General features: G+C 42.5%; 1 protein-coding gene across 1 annotated transcript in view; it reads left to right on the top strand.

Annotated features, from left to right (window-relative positions):
- The first annotated feature begins 8,550 nt into the window (after positions 1 to 8,550).
- tmem177 (transmembrane protein 177) overlaps positions 8,551 to 16,763 on the top strand; it is a 29,003-nt gene continuing 20,790 nt past the window's right edge. Inside the window, exon 1 of the mRNA XM_014165443.2 lies at positions 8,551 to 8,572. The gene's annotated coding sequence lies outside the window, so the exon portion shown is untranslated. The remainder of the gene's footprint in view (positions 8,573 to 16,763) is intronic.

Genomic DNA, 16,763 nt, shown 5'->3' with positions numbered 1-16,763 from the left:
AAACAAATGTTTGATACATGCCAGCAAAGCCACTACACAACACTAAACAATACATGAATTGCACTATAACAGTGACAAACGGTGCTCACAAACTGTTAAGGCCTACATAAAGCTGTCCCAAGAGCAGAGCTTTCTTTTCAGCACCATGGAATGAATGCTTACCACTGCTACACCTGGCTATCAGCGGAGCCTTGTCTGGCAGCGAAACAGTTCATTCAGCCTCATTTACTGCCTTTTAAAAAAACATAGCTGATATGGCTGACTTGCTTAAACAAATGTGGTTTCTATTAGCAATTGAGAACCTATGGCATAAAGGGACAACGAGCGGATATGATGTCATGCTGTATAATGATAGGAGACAGGTGCAGGAATACATAATAGGGTTTTTTATTTCTCCACCCAAAATAAAGAAAGTCATGAAAACGACGGGGATGAAGCCCAAAACAAACATGCATATATAGAACACATGGATGTTAACCAAACAAAAGAGCGAGGTGTAAACCTCTAAATAATACACAGGACAAGACCCGTAATAACATGTGCACAAATACACGTAGCACGAAGCTGATACAACAGAGCATAGGTACCAACGGATATGGGACAATAATCAACAAGGACAATTGGGAACAGAGGACACATATATACACATACTAATCAGGGAGAATGGGAACCAGATGTGCGTGACAGTACCCCCGACGCGCTGCACTAGCAGCGGGACGACACCGGCCTCGGGGATGACCACAGGGACGCTGTGCGGGTCGATCAGGGAGCCGACTGTGAAAAACCCAGGTCAGCGAAGCGTCCAGGATGTGCACCGCAGGAACCCAGCACCACTCCTCTGAGCCGTACCCCTCCCAGTCGATGAGGTACCAGAGACGCCTGCCTGATGTGTCACGTCCTGACCAGTAAAGGGGTTATTTGTTATTGTAGTTTGGTCAGGACGTGGCAGGGGGGGTTTGTTTTATGTGGTTCGGGGTTTGTTGGGATATGTTCCTATGTAAGAGGGGTGTTTGTTTTATGTGTTCCGGGGTTTTTGGGTATTGTTCTATGCTTTGTATTTCTATGGTTTTTCTATGTTGTGTATTTCTTTGTTGGCCTGGTATGGCTCTCAATCAGGAACAGCTGTACATCGTTGTTGCTGATTGGGAGTCATACTTAGGTAGCCCTTTCTTCACCTGTCTTTTGTGGGAAGTTGTTTTTGCATAGCTGTGTGTGTAGCCTGCAAGACTGTTTGTCGTTCGTACGTTTTCTTGTTTTGTTTTTGTTACGTGTCTCAATAAAAGTTAAAATGAGCACTCAACCTGCTGCGCCTTGGTCTACTCCGTACGACAGCCGTTACACGATGCCTCGAATCCAGGACTTCACGGACCGAGTACGCCGGACCTCCCTCGATGTCCAGAGGAGGAGGCGGGGCATCACTGGGTCCAGCCTCAGCGAGGGGACCAAGCACCACTGGCCTGAGGAGCGACAAATGAAAAGTCGAGTTAATAAGGTAATCAGCAGGGAGTTTCAAACGACCTGACTGTGCTGACACGTTGCTCCTCCCTCTCCAATCCCTCCGGGGATATGAGGTAGCCCAAAAAGGACACGGACCGTTGGAAAAACAAACATTTCTCTTGTTTAACATATAGATCATGCTCCAACAGTCTTCCCAGCAGACCTGACTAACGAGACATGCTGGGCGCGGTCAACAGAATAGACCAAAACATTGTCTATATAAATCACTATGCCCCGTCCCAGCATGTCATGAAACACTTTGTTTATGAAGGCCTGGAAGACTGAAGGAGCATTAGACAGGCCAAGGGGCATTACGAGATACTCGTGCTTTCAAGACAACATGGTCGAATCATGATGTCAGTGATCTTCAGGTCAGAACTCTAGAAAGAGGCTCATTGTCCCGACTTGGAATTCAGAGTTTGATGACCGTCTAAAAAGTATTTTACCAGTCTGAGCTGTTTTTTCCGAGTTCCCAGTTGTCTTTAACTCTCTGAAGTCTGAGATTTCCCAGTTCGGAGTTTCCAGTTTTGAACACGGCAGAAGTCATGCTGGATTGACAGCGTGGCCAATGTATTCAACCTTATCTGTCCAATGACATGTGAATGTTTATCCTTTTAATAAGCTTGGAAAAGAGACCCTGAAACCCAGACTTGACCACACATCCACTTCACTGAATAGCAGGTTAGTGATTGCTTTGCAACGCTTGCAGTTAGCCACTGATTCCTTCCAAACCACTCATTGTTGAATTTGCGATTTCCAACTTGTTGTGTAATGTTTATGTTAGGGTGACCATACGTCCTCTTTTTCCCGGACATGTCCTCTTTTTTGAAAACTAAAATAGGGTCACCCTAGTTTATGTCCAATTGCCGATGAGCACAGATATGTTTTACCTATAATTTCTCTTCATATGACAAGGATTGAGAATTATTTGCCAGTAATTGTCAACATGATTCATTACATTGACATTTTAGTCATTTAGCAGACGCTCTTATCCAGAGCGACTTACATGCATAGATTATTTTTTATTTTTGTATTTTTTTTCGTACTGGTCCCCCGTGGGAATCGAGCCCACAACCCTGGCGTTGCAAACACCATGCTCTACCAACTGAGCCAGATGACTGCTTGTTTAGCTTGCTAGCTAACATTTTGAAAGTATGATGTTGACATGATCAGTCCAATCAAAGCTACAGTAGATATGTGATTTGACTTAATTTTATGTGGCCAATGACCTTGAGCCTTCTTGAATTGGCACCTCTAATGTACAGTAATTATATGGCAGCACCCAAGGGGCTTGAATTTTTGAGCTCTCTCCTGTAGATTTTGTAGTGATGTAGTAGAGTTAAAATGGTTATTCCAGCAAACTTCAAATTATTAGAATAGTACACAACGCAGAACAGAACAATCAGGTTGAGGGTCAGTGGCCAAAAGCCCGCGAACAGGAATGTTCCAAGTTCAGACAGAAGGGGGGAGTCAGATCGCCAGGAACTTTACTTTTGGTTTCTAATTTTAATTGTTGCGCTACTGGTGATGCCTGTTGATGTTAGGTAGGCAGCTACAGTAGCTGAATGATGTTAACATCTTCAGGTTTTGTTTCATTAAATGTATTTTATTTTATCTGGGTGCTTACGTCACCTACTAACACCCTGGTACTACCCATAGACCCCGCTCTCCTCAGTCTGAGAAAACACAGAGAGAAAGGTAAGGGTTGCAGATTACTCCTTTGTAGAAGTCCGTAACGTGAAATAAATAAACGTCCCAAGGTTAATGCTGTAGATATTGTTATAAGGGGATGTGAGACTATCGAAACACGTAACTTTCAGAGTTTTATTGTTGTTATTAATATAGTTACAGAGTGCTAAAAGTGTTGCTAGCTAGCATGACTTTCTTTCTGTGATGCAGACGGCTAGCTGAGCAGCCGACTAGTGATGGTGTTGCATTATGGGGGATGTAGTTTTTGCCATCTAAGGCGATTTTACGTTGTAACTTGTTTGTGTTGCAGTGGTTTTGTACATGAGTTGTTGTATTTTGCTACTATCAACACTGAAAGCACCTAGCAATGTATTGGGGATGTGAGACAGGATATGTGTTTTACCTTTCTTCATGCTCCTGTGTAGAACAACTTGTCAGGTGGTGCATTGGAGACTGATGTGTTCCTGTCCTGTCTTTTCATAATACTATTGCAGGTATGGTTCTATTGTCTAAGAATTAAGACTATACATTCTTTGTATTAAGGACTGGTTATTATTTTATACTATACATTATGGCTTTATGTATGAGTGTGATTGTGAGAGTCTGAGAAAACACTGAGAGAGAAAGAACAACTTGTCAGGTGGTGCATTGGAGACTGATGTGTTCCTGTCCTGTCTTTTCATAATACTATTGCAGATCAACATAAAAGCCTAAAAGACAGCCGTGGTGTCGCTCTTCATTTCTTGGTTCTCCTGTGGTGCATAAGAAACCCGCTACAGTGATGTAGTGTCCCCATTAGTGACAGAACACTGAGCCAATCACTGCACAACTAGAGAACATTATCAACCACTACGCTCTGTATTTTCCGCTGGCTGGCCCACCACTATAGAAAGCACTGAGCTAGGCTGAAACACCTACATTTTGGAGCTGTCTTACTCAAGAAAGCGACCATGTTTGTATGCGGCTTTAATAACTGAATAATTTTTTGGGTTTTACATTGTTTGCAAACTGATATGTAACACGTATTAATGGCAAAATAACATGCAAAACAGGCACACAAAAAGATAAAAAGACTCTGTCCCACCTGCCCTGAATGACGAGTTGCCACTGTTGGTCTACAATCCACAGCTAGGCTATTTTTAAAATCTATGGAGACTCTGTGGCTGAATTATAGGCCTTCTCATGGTGAAGTAGGCTGTAATGAATTATTTCATTTATTCCTGAACAGACAGCAGTAATTATATAACTTTGCAAATGTATTTAAATTTATCAGGGGTGCTGCAGTTCCTTCAGAACCCTTTACGTGATTCTATAAGGAAATAAATTATGTGCAAAGCTGGAGAGATGAGAGTTGCAGGCTCATGTCCTTCAGAGCAGATAAGGAGATGGATCATAGAAAGGGAAACTCATTCTAGTTCTGTGAGAGATACTGGCACGCTTCTCACACAGCCACGGCCACGCGTTGGTCTCAAACAGGTTACAATGTTGAGCAAATCATAATGCTGCTGGTGAGTCTCTGATCCACCTCTACGCAGACGACACCATTCTGTATTCTTCTGGCCCTTCTTTGGACACTGTTAACAACCCTCCAGACGAGCTTCAATGCCATTACAACTCTCCTTCCGTGGCCTCCAACTGCTCTTAAATACAAGTGAAACTAAATTCATGCTCTTCAACCGATCGCTGCCTGCACCTGCTCGCCCGTCCAGCATCACTACTCTGGACGCTTCTGACTTAGAATATGTGGACAACTACAAATACCTAGGTGTCTGGTTAGACTGTAAACTCTCCTTCCAGACTCACAGAAAACATCTCCAATCCAAAGTTAAAAATAGAATTGGCTTCCTATTTCGCAACAAAGCATCCTTCACTCATGCTACCAAACATACCCTCGTAAAACTGACCATACTACCGATCCTCGACTTCGGCGATGTCATTTACAAAATAGCCTCCAATACCCTACTCAATAAACTGTATGCAGTCTATCACAGTGTTATCCGTTTTGTCACCAAAGCCCCATATACTACCCACCACTGCGACCTGTACGCTCTCGTTGGCTGGCCCTCGCTTCATACTCGTCGCCAAACCCACTGGCTCCAGGTCATCTACAAGACCCTGCTAGGTAAAGTCCCCCCTTATCTCCGCTCACTGGTCACCATAGCAGCACCCACCTGTAGCACGCGCTCCAGCAGGTATATCTCTGGTCACCCCCAAAGCCAATTCCTCCTTTGGCTGTCTCTCCTTCCAGTTCTCTGCTGCCATTGACTGGAACGAACTACAAAAATCTCTGAAACTGGAAACACATCTCCCTCACTAGCTTTAAGCACGAGCTGTCAGAGCAGCTCACAGATCGCTTCACCTGTACATAGCCCATCTATAATTTAGCCCAAACAACTACCTCTTCCCCTACTGTATTTATTTTGCTCCTTTGCACCCCATTTTTTTCTATTTCTACTTTGCACTTTCTTCCACTGTGTAACGATCGTCTGGAAGAGGGGACCAAGATGCAGCGTGGTAAGTGGTCATAATGATTTTTAATGATACACTTCAAGAAAACAAACAGGGAAACGAAAGCCAACAGTTCTGTCGGTGCAAACCACACAACAGAAACAACTACCCACAAAACCCCAAAGGAAACAGGCTGCCTAAGTATGATTCCTAATCAGAGACAACGATAGACAGCTGCCTCTGATTAGGAACCCTACTCGGCCCAAAACAAAGAAATACAAAAACATAGAACGCCCACCCAATGTAACACCCTGGCCTAACCAAAATAAAGAACAAAAAAACCCTCTCTATGGCCAGGGCGTTACACACTGCAAATCTACCATTCCAGTGTTTTACTTGGTATATTGTATTTACTTTGCCACCATGGCCTTTTTAGCCTTTGCCTCCCTTATCTCACCTCATTTGCTCACATTGTATATAGATTTATTTTCTACTGTATTATTGACTGTATGTTTGTTTTACTCCATGTGTAACTCTGTGTTGTTGTATGTGTCGAACTGCTTTGCTTTATCTTGGCCAGGTCGCAGTTGTAAATGAGAACTTGTTCTCAACTTGCTTACCTGGTTAAATAAAGGTGAAATAAAATAAAAAATAAACCCAGGCCGGCCCAACCCAAATCAATTCTTATAATATTAGGCTGAAAATCTACTTTTTCACATTATATTTTTTTGTGGGGTCAGGATAATTAACGAAGAGTCAACTTGAATTAACTTCGCTTTTTTTTATCGCTTGTATAAGAATTTTTACATAGCAAAAAGTTACAATTATTTTTCATGCCATGAGAGGTACCAGATCCGGCCAAATAGGTTCCCGGAACAAAACAGTCCAAAACGGAGAGGTGCTGGATATTGTGATGTCATTATGTTTACACTTTTAGGTGAAATTAACAGATATGAGGCTGAAGCGATGGCTTTAAGGCTTCCTTCATGCCATTACAAGTAGCCTAACTATCCTGCTTGACGAAAACGCTGATCGCTTTCATGGGTTTCAGTTAGAGGACAGGATAGGATAGTATCATATCAATAAAGTGTGTTTGTGATTGCATGTGTATGCTCTGTGAGGGGGGGCACTAAAATAGCACAGATACAATTTATCATGTTCTTTTTCTCTCCATACTTCACTTACAGTAAACAACATCTATATTGATTCTACAGATACATACAGAGTGGTCCCTTTCTCCTTGAGAGAGAGAGACTGGCTAGATATGTGTCTATCCTGCCATGAGGACAGACACCATTGTGTTCCTCTGGGAACTAGTTTCGTATCAAATCACATTTTATTTGTCACATACGCTGAATACAACAGGTATTTACAAGCCCTTAATATATATATTAACCAACAATGCAGAATTTTGTAAAATGTATACCACCCCTACATTTCCGCAACACAACTGATTGGCTCAAACACATTAAGAAGGAAAGAAATTCCACAAATGAACTTTTAACAAGGCAAACCTGTTAATTGAAATGCATTCCAGGTGACTACCTTATGAAGCTTGTTGAGAAAATGCCAAGAGTGTGCAAAACTGTCATCAAGGCAAAGGGTGCGCACTTTGAAGAATCTAAAATATATTTTGATTTGTTTAACACTTTTTTGGTTACTACATGATTCCATATGAGTTATTTCATAGTTTTGATGTCTTCACTATTATTCTACATTCTTGAATATAGTAAAAATAAAGAAAAATCGTGGAATGAGTAGGTGTATCCAAATGTTTGACTGGTACTGTGTATAGCAGTGCTATTTGCAGTTTATCTCCATGTAAACGTTGCAATTCTCCAGCCATTCCTAAACTAGCGACCAAAAACAACTTACATATGGACAGTACCAAAACAAATTATCTAATGATTCTGTCTCTTCGCAGCAAAATCTGCAAAGCTGGGATGGTTGTATCCACATATATATAACATTCTATTGGTTGCATGAATTTTGTATGATAATTTAAATTGAAAAACTCAAAGTTTTGAATCGAGTGTTGTTTTGTTTATCAGTTCATACATAAACCATGTGCCATGGAATCGATACATCGAAAATATCCTCCCAACTATTTTGCAATCTACATGGCACAGCTGTACATTTTTTGGTCCTTAAATGAAACTGGTTTCTTTAGACAATTTTTGTCTTTAATGCAGGGCCGACAGATAAGTTCCTTACTTTCTTCCCCTTCCCTCTGCCATGTTTGCGGTAATACAGCAATTAGTTGGTTGTAATTTTGAGAAGAGCAGACATTTTTATGTTAGCTGCATGTGTGACAACAAAGATTTTACCTTTATTTTTGTATTCCTGCGTCTGTCTCTTATCGTTATACAATGTGACATATGGCGTGTTTTAAAAATAGTGATATTTTGGAGATTATTTAATTTTCAAATAACCGAAAGGGAGAGGTTGTAATCTGAATAAAGGGGAAAAAGGCCATTATTGAACATGGGGCGAGACATTCCTACTAATCCGCTAGAGAACCAGTTTGGATTTAAAGATAACTTTTGAATGACTGATGCCTTTAGTGAGAAGTGTAATGCCTTATTTAATTTCTGGCCTCCGAATTCATATTCATTATAAATGTAGGCACATTTAATTTTGTCTGGCTTGCCATTCCAAACAAAATGGAATATGTATTTGCTCATGTAATTTAAAAAACAAGTCGCTAGGTGTAGGCAAAGCTATAAGCGAATAGGTAAACTGGGATATGACTAAAGAGTTAATCAGGGTGATTTTTCCACAATAGGCAGGTATTTTCCTTTCCACGGTCTTATCTATTTTTGCTAACTTTCTATTAAAATGTATTGTAATGAGATCATTTCTTTCTTTCAGGATATGAATACCGAGTATGTCCACTTCACCGTCAGACCAGTTTATTGGTTAATAACTACACGATAATGTAAGTTAGATTTTTTTTTTTTTTGTGATCCAATACGTGATAGTACACTTATCATAATTCGGTTGTAATTCAGAGAGGTTAGAAAAATTATCTAGATCCTCTGAGGCTGTGGAGGGATCCAAGTTGTGGATTTAAAAGAAACAACATGAATCAGTGGTCAATGACACCTTTGTTTTTAAGCCATGGATTTCCAGGCCCTTGATACTATTGTTGTATCTGATTTTGATAGCCAACATTTCGATTGCCATAATAAATAGATATGCCGAACGTGGACAACCTTGTTTTACTTCTCTTGACAGTTTAAAACTTTCTGAGAAGTAGCCATTTATTTACTATTTTACACCTAGGGCTACTATACTTAACTTTAACCAATTGTTTAAGAGATTCTCCAAAACCTTTATATTCTAGGCATTTACAGTGCATTCGGAAAGTATTCAGACCCCTTGTCTTTTGCCACATTTTACATTACAGCCGTATACTAAAATTGATGAAATTGTTTATTTCCCTCATCAATCTACACACTACATGATGACAAAGCAAATTTATAAGAAAACCCCCTGGAAATATCACATTTACATAAGTATTCAGACCCTATACTCAGCACTTTGTTGAAGCACCTTTGGCAGCAATTACACCCTCAAGTCCTCTTGGGTATGACACTAAAAGCTTGGCACACCTGTATTTGGGGAGTTTCTCCCATTCTTCTCTGACGATCCTCTCAAGCTCTGTCAGGTTGGATGGGGAATGTCGCTGCACAGCTATTTTTATGTCTCTCCAGAGATGTTCGATAGGGTTCAAGTCCGGGCTCTGGCTAGGCCACTCAAGGACATTCAGAGATTTGTCCCGAAGCCACTCCTGCATCGTCTTGGCTATGTGCTTAGGGTTGTTGTTCTGTTGGAAGGTGAACCTTCGCCCCAGCCTGAGGTGCTGAGCGCTCTGGAGCATGTTCTCATAAAGGATCTCTCTGTACTTTGCTCCATCCAGCTTTCCCTCGATTCTGACTAGTCTCCCAGTCCCTGCCGCTGAAAAACATCCCCACAGTATGAGGCTGCCATCACCATGCTTCAGGGATTGTGGGATTGTGCCTGGTTTCCTCCAGACGTGACACTTGGCATTCAGGCCAAAAAGTTCAATCTTGGTTTCATCATGGTCTGACAGTGGTCTGACAGTCCTTTAGGTGTGTTTTGGCAAACTCAAAGAGGGCTGTCATGTGCCTTTTACTGAGGAGTGGCTTCCTTCTGGCAACTCTACCATAAAGGCCTGATTGGTGGCGTGCTGCAGAGATGGTTGTCCTTCTGGAAGGTTCTCCCATCTCCACAGAGGAACTCTGGAGCTCTGTCAGAGTCACCATTGGGTTCTTCGTCACCTCCCTGACCAAGGCCCTTCCCCCCTGATTGCTCAGTTTGGCCGCCTGACCAAAGTCAGCTATGAATACCAGGCCTGGTTTCCCAGATTTTTCAGTGTTCTATTGTTTCCAGGACTTGTCTTATATTATCTCCAATGTATCATCCATGTAAAAAACCTGTCTGATTAGGATGAATAATATCCAACAATACATTTTTTACTCTAAGCTCTATATACTATGCTAGAATTCTTGCATCACAGCACTGAAGTGTAAGGGGCCTCAAACAAATTTCATGGACTGGATCTTTATATTGACTACTTGGTTCCTGTTTCAGTAATAATGAAATCAGACCTTCTTGTTGAGTATCTGATAATCTAGCATTTAATCTGAATGGTTAAAGCATGCTAATAACGGTCCTCTGAGTGGAAATTCTGTAAGAGTAATGTACACTACCGTTCAAAAGTTTGGGGTCACTTAGAAATGTCCTTGTTTTTGAAATAAAAGCACTTTTTTTGTCCATTAAAATAATATCAAATTGATCAGAAATACAGTGTAGACATCGTTAATGTTGTAAATGACTATTGTAGCTGGAAATGGTGTTCCGGTGGCATGTTGTTTTAGCTAATCCAAGTTTATCATTTTAAAAGGCTAATTGATCATTAGAAAACCCTTTTGCAATTGTTAGCACAGCTGAAAACTGTTGTTCTGATTAAAGAAGCAATAAAACTGTTCTTCTTTAGACTAGTTGAGTATCTGGAGCATCAGCATTTGTGGGTTTGATTACAGGCTCAAAATAGGCAGAAACAAAGAACTTTCTTCTGAAACTCGCCAGTCTATTCTTGTTCTGAGAAAGGAAGGCTATTTCATGCGAGAAACTGCCAAGAGGCTGAAGATCTTGTACAACGCTATGTACTATTCCCTTCACAGAACAGAGCAAACTGTCTCTAACCAGAATAGAAAGAGGAGTGGGAGGCCCCGGTGCACAACTGAGCAAGATGACAAGTACATTAGTTTGTCTAGTTTGAGAAACAGATGCCTCACAAGTCCTTAACTGGCAGCTTCATTAAATAGTACCCGCAAAACACCAGTCTCAACATCAACAGTGAAGAGGCGACTTCGGGATGCTGGCCTTCTCGGCATAGTTGCAAAGAAAAAGCCATATCTCAGACTGGCCAATAAAAAGAAAAGATTAAAAAGAAGGGCAAAAGAACAGACACTGGACAGAGGAAATAACAGCTGCTGCATGATATCTAAGGAAGACTCGAGCTATTGCTCACCTGAGGTAGAGTATCTCATGATAAGCTGTAAACCACACTATCTACCTAGAGTTTTCATCTGTATTTTTTGTAGCTGTTTACATAGCACCACAGACTGAGGCTGGCACTAAGATGGCATTGAATGAGCTGTATTCCGCCATAAGCAAACAAGAAAACCCTCACACAGAGGCGGCGCTCATAGTAGCCGGGGACTTTAATGCAGGGAAACTTAAATTTGTTTTACCAAATTTCTATCAGCATGTTAAATGTGCAACCAGAGGGAAAAAAACTCTGGACCACCTTTACTCCACACACAAAGACGCATACAAAGCTCTCCCTCGCCCCCTATTTGGCAAATCTGACCATAATTCTATCCTCCGGATTCCTGCTTACGTGCAAAAATTAAAGCAGGAAGCACCAGTGACTAGATCAATAAAAAAGTGATCAGATGAAGCAGATGCTAAGCTACCGGACTGTTTTGCTAGCACAGACTGGAATAGGTCCCGGATTCCTCCGATGGCATTGAGGGGTACACCACATCAGTCATTAGCTACATAAGTGCATCAATGACGTCATCCCCACAGTGACCGGTACGTACTGTACATACCCCAACCAGAAGCCATGGATTACAGGCAACACCAGCACTGAGCTAAAGGCTAGAGCTGCTGTTTTCAAGGAGTGGGACTCTAACCCAGAAGCTTATAAGAAATCACGCTATGCCCTCCGATGAACCATCAAAAGGCAAAGCATCAATAGAGGACTAAGATCGAATCATACTACACCGGCTCTGACGCTCGTCGGATGTGGCAGGGCTTGCAAACCATTACAGACTACAAAGGGAAGCACAGCCGAGAGCTGCCCAGTGACACGAGCCTACCAGACGAGCTAAACTACTTCTATGCTCGCTTCGAGGCAAATAACACTGAAAAATGCATGAGAGCACCAGCTGTTCCGGAAGACTGGGTGATCGCGCTCTCCGCAGCCGACGTGAGTAAGACCATTAAACAGGTCAACATTCACAAGGCTGCTAGGCCAGACGGATTACCAGGATGTGTACTGCGAGCATGCTCTGACCAACTGGAAAGTGTCTTCACTGACATTTTCCACCTCTCCCTGTCCGAGTCTGTAATACCAACATGTTTTAAGCAGACCGCCATAGTGCCTGTGCCCAAGAACACTAAGGTAACCTGCCTAAATGACTACCGAGCCGTAGCACTCACGTCTGTAGCCATGACGTGCTTTGAAAGGCTGGTCATGGCTCACATCAACACCATTATCCCAGAAACCCTAGACCCACTCCAATTTGCATACCACCCCAACAGATCCACAGATGATGCAATCTCTATTGCACTCCACACTGCCCTTTCTCACCTGGACAAAAGGAATACCCATGTGAGAATGCTATTCATTGACTACAGCTCAGTGTTCAACACCATAGTGCCCTCAAAGCTCATCACTAAGCTAAGGACCCTGGGACTAAACATCTCCCTCTGCAACTGGATCCTGGACTTCCTGACGGGCCGTCCCCACATCCGCCATGCTGATCCTCAACACAGGGGCCCCTCAGGGGTGCGTACTCAGTCCAGTCCTGTACTCCCAGTTTACTCATGACTGTACGGCCAGGCACGACTCCAACACCATCAGTAAGTTTGCAGATGATACAACAATGGTAGGCCTGATCACCGACAATGATGAGACAGCCTATAGGGAGGAGGTCAGAGACCTGACCGTGTGGTGGCAGAACAACAACCTCAACGTGATCAAGACAAAGGAGATGATTGTGGACTACAGGAAAAAGAGGACACCCACATTCTCATCGACGGGGCTGCAGTGAAGCAGGTTGAGAGCTTCAAGTTCCTTGGCGTCCACACCACCAACAAACTAACATGGTCTAAGCACACCAAGTCAGTCGTGAAGAGGGCACGACAAAACCTATTCCCTTTCAGGAGACTGAAAAGAGTTGGCATGGGTCCTCAAAAGGTTCTACAGCTGCACCATCGAGAGCAGCCTGACTGGTTGCATCATTGCCTGGTATGACAACTGCTTGGCCTCCAACCGCAAGGCACTACAGAGGGTAGTGCGAACGGCCCGGTACATTTAAAAAAATAAATAATAATTCACCTTAATTTAACCAGGTAGGCTAGTTGAGAACAAGTTGTCATTTACAACTGCGACCTGGCCAAGATAAAGCAAAGCAGTGCGACACAAACAACAACACAGTTACACATGGAATAAACAAGCGTACAGTCAATAACACAATAGAAAAAAAGAGTCTATATACAGTGTGTGCAAATGGCGTGAGGAGGTAAGGCAATAAATAGGCCATAGTAGCAAGTAATTACAATTTAGCAAATTAACACTGGATTGATAGATGTTCAGATTATGATGTGCAAGTAGAAATACTGGTGTGCAGAAAAGTAAATTAAAAACAATATGGGGATGATGTAGGTAGATTGGATGGGCTATTTACAGATGGGCAATGTACAGCTGCAGTGATCGGTTAGCTGATGTTTAAAGTTAGTGAGGGAAATATAAGATTTTTGCAATTCGTTCCAGTCATTGGCAGCAGAGAACTGGAAGGAAAGGCGGCCAAAGGAGGTGTTGGCTTTGGGGATGACCAGTGAGATATACCTGCTGGAGTGCGTGCTATGGGTGGGTGCTGTTATCGTGACCAGTGAGTTGAAATAAGGTGGAGCTTTACCTAGCAAAGGCTTATAGATGACCTGGAGCAAGTGGGTCTGGCAACGAATATGTAGCGAGGGCCAGCCGATTAGAGCATACAGGTTACAGTGGTGGGTGGTATATGGGGCTTTGGTGACAAAACGGATGGCACTGTGATAGACTACATCCAGTTTGCTGAGTAGAGTGTTGGAGGCTATTTTGTAAATTACATCGCCGAAGTCGAGGATTGGTAGGATAGTCAGTTTTACTAGGGTATGTTTGGCGGCGTGAGTGAAGGAGCCTTTGTTGCGGAATGGAAAGCCAATTCTAGATTTCATTTTGGATTGGCGATGTTTAATATGAGTCTGGAAGGAGAGTTTACAGTCTAGCCAGACACCTAAGTATTTGTAGTTGTCCACATATTCTAAGTCAGAATCGTCCAGAGTAGTGACGCTAGTCGGGCGAGCGGGTGCGGGCAGCGAACTGTTGAAAAGCATGCATTTAGTTTTACTAGCGTTTAAGAGCAGTTGGAGGCCACGGAAGGAGTGTTGTATGGCATTGAAGCTCGATTGGAGGTTTGTTAACCTGTTGGGTCTAGGGGGCAGCATTTGCACGGCTGGATAAAAAAATGTACCCGATTTAATCTGGTTACTAATCCTACCCAGTAACTAGAATATGCATATACTTATTATATATGGATAGAAAACACTCTAAAGTTTCCAAAACTGTTTGAATGGTGTCTGTGAGTATAACAGAACTCATTTGGCAGGCAAAACCCTGAGACATTTTCTGACAGGAAGTGGATACCTGATGTGTTGTATTGACTTTAAACCTATCCCATTGAAAAACACAGGGGTTTAGGAATATTTTGGCACTTCCTATTGCTTCCACTAGATGTCACCAGCCTTTACAAAGTGTTTTGAGTCTTCTGGAGGGAGATCTGACCGAACAAGAGCCATGGAACGGTGATGTCCCATTAGACACCTGGCGCGCTAGTTCATGTTGGGTACCCTCGTTCCAATACGTTATAAAAGAGTATGCATTCGTCCACCTTGAATATTATTCATGTTCTGGTTAAAAAGGCCCTAATGATTTATGCTATACAACGTTTGACATGTTTGAACGAACGGAAATATATTTTTTCCCCTCGTTCATGACGAGAAGTCCGGCTGGCTTACATCATGTGCTAACGAGACGGAGATTTTTGGACATAAATGATGAGCTTTTTTGAACAAAACTACATTCGTTATGGACCTGTGATACCTGGAAGTGACATCTGATGAAGAGAATCAAAGGTAATGGATTATTTACATAGTATTTTCGATTTTAGATCTCCCCAACATGACGTCTAGTCTGTATCGCAACGTGTATTTTTCTGGGCGCAGTGCTCAGATTATTGCAAAGTGTGATTTCCCAGTAAGGTTATTTTTAAATCTGGCAAGTTGATTGCGTTCAAGAGTTGTAAATCTATAATTCTTTAAATGACAATATAATATTTTACCAATGTTTTCTAATTTTAATTATTTAATTTCTGACGCTGACTTGACTGCCGGTTATTGGAGGGAAACGATTTCCTCAACATCAATGCCATAGTAAAACGCTGTTTTTGTTAAATATGAACTTGATAGAACTAAAAATGCATGCATTGTCTAACATAATGTCCTAGGAGTGTCATCTGATGGAGATTGTAAAAGGTTAGTGCATCATTTTAGCTGGTTTTATGGTTTTGGTGACCCTGTCTTTGACTTGACAAAACATTACACACAACTCTTGTAAATGTACTGTCCTAACATACTCTAAATTTATGCTTTCGCCGTAAAACCTTTTTGAAATCGTAAAACGTGGTTAGATTAAGGAGATGTTTATCTTTCAAATGGTGTAACATAGTTGTATTTTTGAAAAATTTGAATTTTGACATTTATTTGGATTCAAATTTGCCGCTCTTGAAATGCACCTGCTGTTGATGGAGTGCACCACGGGTGGCACGCTAGCGTCCCACCTAGCCCCAAGAGGTTAACAGTGTCCAAAGAAGGGCTAGATGTATACAGAATGGTGTCGTCTGCGTAGAGGTGGATCAGGGAATCACCCACAGCAAGAGCGACATCGTTGATATATACAGAGAAAAGACTCGGCCTGAGAATTGAACCCTGTGGTACCCCGATAGAGACTGCCAGAGGTCTGGACAACAGGCCCTCTGATTTGACGCACTGAACTCTGTCTGAGACGTAGTTGGGGCCAAGCTTCACTGGGGCCAAGCTTCCTGCCATCCAGGACCTATATACCAGGTGGTGTCAGAGGAAGGACCTAAAAAGTGTCAAGGACTCCAGCCTCCAGCCATAGACTGTTCTCTCTGCTACCACACGGCAAGTGGTACTGGAGCGCCAAGCCTAGGTCCCAGAGGCTTCTAAACAGCTTCTACCCCCAAGCCACAAGACTCCTGAGCATGTTATCAAATGGCTACCCAGACTATTTGCATTGCAGCCCCCCCCCCCCTCTTTTACACCACTGCTACTCTCTGCTGTTACCATCTATGCATAATCTCAGCTCACTATTCACCATAGCAAAACCCACCCGTAGCACGCGCTCCAGCAGGTATATTTCACTGGTTATCCCCAAAGCTAACACTTCCTTTGGCTGCCTTTCCTCCCAGTTCTCTGCTGCCAATAACTGGAACGAATTGCAAAAATCACTGAAGCTTATATCTCCCTCTAACTTTAAGCATCAGCTGTCAGAGCAGCTTACCTTTCAATTTACCTGTACACAGCCGATCTGTAAATAGCACACCCAACTACCTCATCCCCATATTGTTATTTATCTTCTTGTTCTTTTGCACCCCAGTGTCACGCCTGCTCCCACTCTTTCTCGCTGGCGCTCGAGGGCGATGCTGCCCTGCATTACGCACTCCTGCCACCATCATTTACGCACACCT

This window comes from Salmo salar, chromosome ssa21 (assembly GCF_905237065.1).
Source record: "Salmo salar chromosome ssa21, Ssal_v3.1, whole genome shotgun sequence".
Classification (NCBI taxonomy): Eukaryota; Metazoa; Chordata; class Actinopteri; order Salmoniformes; family Salmonidae; genus Salmo; species Salmo salar.
Note: the sequence above shows the minus strand (reverse complement) of the source record. Positions and strands in the feature narration are given on the sequence as shown.